General features: G+C 39.0%; 1 long non-coding RNA gene across 1 annotated transcript; it reads left to right on the top strand.

The window, feature by feature from the left end:
* The first annotated feature begins 830 nt into the window (after nucleotides 1-830).
* On the top strand, nucleotides 831-3,199 carry LOC145341417 (uncharacterized). Its single transcript, XR_013886368.1, has 3 exons — nucleotides 831-913; nucleotides 2,422-2,536; nucleotides 2,649-3,199. It is a non-coding gene; the product is annotated as an uncharacterized LOC145341417 (long non-coding RNA).
* The last annotated feature ends 3,881 nt before the right edge of the window (nucleotides 3,200-7,080 follow it).

The following is a 7,080-nucleotide window of genomic DNA, read 5'->3' as shown; positions in this document are numbered from 1 at the left end:
CCTTCTGTTTCTCCACCCTTGTTTTGCCCATCAACATCAGTTGTGAGTTGACCCTCAGGACCTGGCCCCAATCTCAGAAATGGGGCCCAATCCTGGGACCTGGGGTTCATTTTCCAGTCCTGGGAGTCTTTGTATGGGTGAGGTCTAATCAGGAAGGTGAATGTTGGGAGGCCCGGAGAAGCAATCTTTCTCCGAGCCCACAAGCAGTGCAACAAAGGCATTATAAAACCTGTACTGCCAGTTAATGTCCAGCCTCACTAAAACACTCCAATTGCAAATCCATCTCAATGGAATGGGTTGGCTACTTGCCTCTTGTCCTACTATGTTGAACCCTGAATTGTGGAAGCTGAAAGCAAGTTTCCATCAGGTTTTAGTTTTCAAAATTTCAATTCTAACCAGAGCACAAGTCACCTGGTCTTTGGATGGAGTTTCCAGTCCAATGCTGCTGGTCAGTTACTTTGCATCAGAACTGGAAAAAATTAAACATATGAAAACTTCTACAAAGTACAGGAGCTGGAAAAGAGGAGTGGAGTTGTGGGGGGAGGGGGGAGGGACACAGGAATACATGTGCAATTTAAAAGCGTTATCCGCTGTTCAGTGATGACCACAAAGTCTGCTTGTGTGAATCACTTAATCAAGCAAGCAGAAATGTAAAGGAAACAGATAAAAATAGGACCTGGTGTTGTACAAAACGAGTCACCTTATCAGAGTTTCCATCACCAAATCCTCACCTCTTTTCACGGAAATTAAACAGGAAGCTGACCACCTGATGGGATATATATATGCTGCGATTCTAGAGATGTTATAGATTTTTGTATCTGTCCCATCAGCAAAGAACTCTCTCGAGAGAAGATGAAGCAGGTTCTGGTCGTGCTGATTTGCTTCAGTGTCTTCATCTTGTTACAGGCAGCAGGTGAGAAACAGCTATATCTGTTTATTACTTAGTTCAATGTACGATCCGTTTTTTTAAGCAACATTATTTTTACAGCAACTTTTAGCTTTGATTTGATAGATCTGTCAGTCTGATAGAAGCCTGTCAGGTTGCCCATGAAAATTATTAGCCACTGAATTTGAATACTTGAAACAAAGCCATTTATTGAATTGTATTGATCACATTAGCAAATTTCAATAGCTTTTAGGTGAAGAAACATGGTTTCTTTGGTGAAGAACTCCCCCCCCCCACCACCAACAACAACAACAACAGAATATATCCCAGCCTTTGTTTATGTTTTGCTGTAGATTTTTGTCTTTATCAAGTTCCCTTAACACGTGTGAAGCAAGCAGCAAATCAAGTGGGAAATAAGTTGAAGGGCATTGAGTATTTGTTATTCGGTACAATTCATTCTCATGTTCAGGAAAACAATTTTGATTTAAGATACTAGTAATTGGCAGCTAGGAATGGTTAGCTTGTTTACTACTCTTCACTTTTGAAGCACACTGATTCTAAATTGACAAAACCCACAAGAACCGCACTGACTTTGAATTTGGAAAAGTGCTGGAGTCTCACTGTAACTTCTCTAGCCGGAGAGCAATTAAACTACCAGCCTGGAGCTGGTTTGTATGATCCCAGTACACTTTCTCTTCAGTTCTGGACTCCACAGGTATCAGCAAGGATTATTATAAATCTGATGCAATGAGAGATTGGCCAGTGCACAATGCAACAGAAGGATTATTTGACAATCATAATTGACACTTCAGATGCTTTAAAGTGTTTATATACAGATGCAAAATGTTGTCTTGCAACGCGGGGTAGAATCCTAACATTAAAATCAGCGTTCAGCCTATTCCTCTATCAGTCCCACACTTCAAAACACTTCTTTAAAACTGTGTAATTTCCAAGTTGGAATTTTGTAGTTAATACTTAACAATGCGATCAATAAGATATCAATAATCAAATTATTAAGCTTTATCATATTAAGTCTTGTGTCTTATTGATTAAGAAGAATCATTGGATTGATTCTAAGCATGTTTAGTGTTTGCTTTCAATACAAGAAAAAATAACGTGTTCTTGTATGTGCTTAATAAAGTAACAATCACATATTGGGCAGGATTTTCTGGCCACGCTCGCCCTAAAGCCAGAAGTCAATGGACTTTTGCAGTGTCCATCCCCTGCTTGCTATGATTCCGGTGGCGGGCGGGATGAAAAAATGCCCCCCATTGTATCAGAGTAGGAAGGGAAGGGAAATTTAACTCTCAGAATGGCCCAGCTTCAGATTTCAGACACACTCTGCCAAACAGTCAGACATTGCACAATTAACTACAGGATAAACCTCCCTTGACTCTGCTCCAGAAAAACACTGCCTCAGGAGTCTCCCGTTTAAGACAGAGGTGAGAACAAAAGTAAAGTTCTTGCCTTAATGTAGTTGCTCCAAATTCTTCCTTAAAGCAGTGAATCACACGCCTTTTACTTCTGCCTTCCAGATCCTGTTTCAAAAGCAAGGAATTGCTGTCGGAAGTATTCCAAAAGAATCCCTGACTCGAAGAACATCCAGGATTACAAAGAACAGGATCCTATCTGTACGAAGAATGCTGAGTTGTAAGTATTGAGAACAGTGTCCCTCTCTGGAGTCTGACATTATGTAGCATTATTAAGAGGTTATGTCATACATACTTAATATTCTAATTAAACTTATTCTGTTTCTTTTCAGGTTCCTGGTAAAGGACAAATGGATCTGCTTAAATCCAAAAAATAAGAAAGTGAAGCAACTCGTGAAAACATTTTCCCAGAAGATATCAGGATGAAGATGATATTGATTGCCAAATGAGGTCACGACGACAATCCTCAGATCGAGGAAATTTTTCAAAAACGCTTTTTCTTATTAATTGTCTCCTTTTCCACATTTTACACAAAGTTCGATGGGGCCAGAAAATTCACAAATGGAAGAAAGGTTCCACCATGTTAAAAGTTTGAACTGATCACAGCTGAATTTGGTGCTGCTCTTGATGTTTCTACACATGAATGATTTACTTGTTTTGTTGTTTAATGCTGCAAACGTTGGCAGTTAATAAGGTGTGTCAGTCTGTGTATGAACAACAAACAATTGCAACTTTCTTACAGGTTAAGAGTTGATCTTTCGCACACCCCCACCCAGTTTTCATATCTGGTCAACTGAAGAGAGTGACCATTGTTGGGTATCTGCAATCATAGAAGTCGGATACCTCAGTCGAGCAACTATGTGGCCTGTGTAGACACACACACACACACACACACACACACACACACACACACACACACACACACACACACACACACACACACACACACACACACACACACACACACACACAATATTCTCAGGCCATTCCCAAAATGGGAATCACAATCAAAATTGACTTTTATAAGAAAAACAATCTTCTGCCTTTCTGAACCAGGGCAAACATTGCACTTTATTAAATACGCCAAATTGTAACTTACTGACATGTAGAACTTAAAATTCTTGTTTATGTAAACCATTTGTATCAAAACAATCGTCCTTTACCACGTCTGCTTATATTTAAAGGGAGTTTACTATCAGGCAATGATAAATCATTTTTATCATATTCACATATTTCATAAAGTGATAGAACAAAGTGAGTGCCCCTTTAAGTTGACTGAAGGGAGCCATGTTGATTCTCTTTCATAACCATAACAGTAACTCTTTACTCTGTAATGCAGATTGAAATGATTGTTGATCTTCTTAAATTATTGTTTAATATGACTTCTATTTAACTGTATTTTCTAATAATTTCCCAAATGTTAACTACTGTTATTTATTTTGCTTGTAATTTGCCTACATCTTGTTTATCAGATTTCTAATATAGTTTCTTGAATGGATTGCCTTTGTTGTCTATTATTTGCTACAACACAATATTGGTACTCAATGCCTCCTATGTAAAATGACAAAAACACAAAAAAAAGAGCAGGACTTAGCCATTAGGCTCCTTGAGTCTGCACTGCCAGTCAACAAGATAATGGCTGATCTGATTTGGGCTTAACTCCACTTTCCTGACTGTCCACTGCCCCTATAACCTTTGACTTCCTTGTCAACCAAGAAACTGTCAAATAGCCTTGAACATATTCAATATATTCAACATATTCAGTATATATATAGGCTATAGTAGGTGAGGACCTAGAAACTATCATTATCATTTAAGAGCTGGTGTTGGACAAGCTAATTGGGCTAAAGGTAGACAAGTTTCTTGACCCTGACGAAATGCATTCCAAGGTACTAAAAGAGATGGTGAGGGAAATAACAAATGCACTAATGGTAATTTACCAAAATTCGCTGGACTCTGGGGTGGTTCCCGCAGATTGGAAAACAGCAAATGTGATGCCATTGCTTAAAAAAGGAGGTAGACAAAAAACGAGTAACTATAGACCTGTTAGCTTAACTTCTGTAGTGGGAGTAATGCTTAAATCTATCATCGCTATTGATAGAAATAGCGAGACACCTGGATATAAATTGTCTCATTGAGAAGGCGCAGCATAGGCTCATGAAGGTCAGTTCATGTTTGACTAATTTAGTGGAATTCTTTGAGAGCATTATGTGCACGGTGGACAATGGCGAACCAACATATGTGGCATATCTGGATTTCTAGAAGGCATTTGACAAGGTGCTGCACCAAAGGCTGCTGCATAAGATAAAGATACACAGTGTTGAGGGCATTGTATTAGCAAGGATAGAGGATTGGTTAACTAACAGAATGCAAAGAGTGGCGGTAAATGGGTATTTTTTTGATTGGCAATCAGTGACTAGTGATGTGCCTCGGGGTCAGTGTTGGGACTGCAATTATTTATAATTAACATAGATGATTTGGAGTTGGGGACCAAGTATAGTGACGGAGCAGACTTGATGGGCTGAATGGCCTAATTCTGCTCCTATGTCTTATGGTCAAAATTTGCAGATGACAGTAAGATAAGTGGCAGAGCAAAGTGTGCAGAGGACGCTACAAAGGGATATAATTGAGTGGGTAAGCATCGGGCAGATGGAATACAATGTTGGTAAATGTGAGGTCATCCATTTTGATGGGAATAACAGCAAAGTGGACTATTATTTGACTTGTAAAAAATTGCAGTATGCTGATGTGCGAAAGGACCTGAGTGTCCTCGTGCATGAATCACAAAAAGTTGGTTTGCAGGTGTAGCAGGTAATTAAGAAGGCAAATGGAATTTTGTACTTTACTTCTAGAGGGATGGAGTTTAAAAACACGGAGGTCGCAGCTGTATAAAGTGCTGGTGAGGCTACACCTAAAGTACTGTGTACAGTTTTGATCTCCTTACTTGAGAAAGAATGTACTGGCACTGGAGGGGATGCAGAGCAGATTCACTAGGTTGATTCTGGAGTTGAGAGTGTTGGCTTATGAGGAGAGACTGAGTGGACTGGGACTATACTCATTGGAATTCAGAACAATGAGGGGAGATCTTATGAAGATTATGAAGGGAAGAGGTAAGATAGAAGCAGGGAGGTTGTTTCCACTGGCAGATGGAATTAAAACAGGGGGGCATGACCTCAAAATAAGGGGGACCAGAATTAGAACTGAGTTGAGGAGGAACTTCTTCACTCAAAGGGTTGTGAATCTGTGGAATTCCCTGTTCAGTGAAGCAGTTGAGTCTACCTCATTGAATGTTTTTAAGGCAAGGATAATTTTTTGAACAGTAAAGGATTATCAGTTAAGGGTTATGGTGAGCAGGCAGGTAAGTGGAGCTGAACCCACAAAAAGATCAGCCATGATCTTATTGAATGGCAGGACACGCTCAAGGGGTTAGATTGCCTAATCTTGCTTCTAGTTCTTACGTTCTTATGTAGCAACCTCCAATACTTACTGGAGGAAGAGAATTCCAAGCACAAATAATCTCCTCAGAGAAAAAATGTTTTCTCACCTCTGTTTAAAATGGGTGACTCTTTATTATTAAACTCTGTAACCAAGTTCTAGATAACCCCCATGATAAGAAACATCCTCTCAGCATCTACCCTGTCAATCCCCCAAGAATTTTATATGTTTCAATAAGATCACCTGTCCTTCTCCTAAACTCCAATGAATATAGGCCCAACTTGCTCAACCTTTCTTCATAAGAAAACGCCTTCATCCTAGAAATCAGTCCTTTGAGTTTTCGCTGAAATGCTTCCAATGCAAATGTCCGTTTTAAAATAAGATGACCAAAATTGCACAAAGCACTCTAGGTATAGTATCACCAATAACCTGTATAATTATAGTAAGTCTTTCCTACTTTTATACACCATCCCGCTTTATAATAAAGGCCAACATTCAATTTGCCTTCTTAATCAATCAATTAAAAACTGACTTTGTGTGACTCTATATGGACGCCCAGATTCTACAGTTCTGCAACATTCTGTGGTCTCTCTCCACCTATGCTCTGTTTTTCTTTTCTTCCTATCAAAGAGCGAAACCTCACATTTTCTCACATGATATTCAATCTCCAAATTTGTGCCCACTTATTTAACCTATCTCTGTTCTTTTGTGGATTCCTTGTATCTTCCTAATCATTTGCTTTCCAACCCCAATCTTCATATCATCAGCAAATTTGGCTACAATCCCAATTCATCCAAGTCATTTACATAAATCTGAAATTGTCACAGCTTCACTTAAGAAAGTACACATTGACCCCAAAGAATTTCACATTACCAGCTTCATTTGTATCACTTGCACCTCATATCCACTGATTTTTCTTAGTCAACCATTGTGTTTGCATTCTAGTTAATTAAAACAATGCTGTTAAATAGAAACTTCAACTAAATGTAACTAAGTGGAAGGCAACTAGACTGCTTTCCCTAATCTGTTTCGAAGCCTGAGTGGAGGGAAGGAGAATGAGCGATGTGAAAAGGGATTAATACATTTATTTTGATCCCATATTTGCCACCATCTCTCAATATGGCTGAAGAGACATCACTGATTACTGGAAGCGAAGGAGATCTCGGTTTGTGGCAATGCTGAAACACCTTATCAATTACAGCACCAGGATTCACTCTTTCAATTTACTTTTCCTGTTAGCTCAAAGTAAAGAATAATAAAAGTATTTGGAATCCCTGGTGACAAGTGCAGCTCTGAAGAGGTAAAAAAAAGTTGCAATCGTCTTTTTTT

This window comes from Carcharhinus amblyrhynchos, chromosome 3, assembly GCF_965287045.1.
Source record: "Carcharhinus amblyrhynchos chromosome 3, sCarAmb.v2.hapA, whole genome shotgun sequence".
NCBI classification, from domain to species: Eukaryota; Metazoa; Chordata; class Chondrichthyes; order Carcharhiniformes; family Carcharhinidae; genus Carcharhinus; species Carcharhinus amblyrhynchos.
Note: the sequence above shows the minus strand (reverse complement) of the source record. Positions and strands in the feature narration are given on the sequence as shown.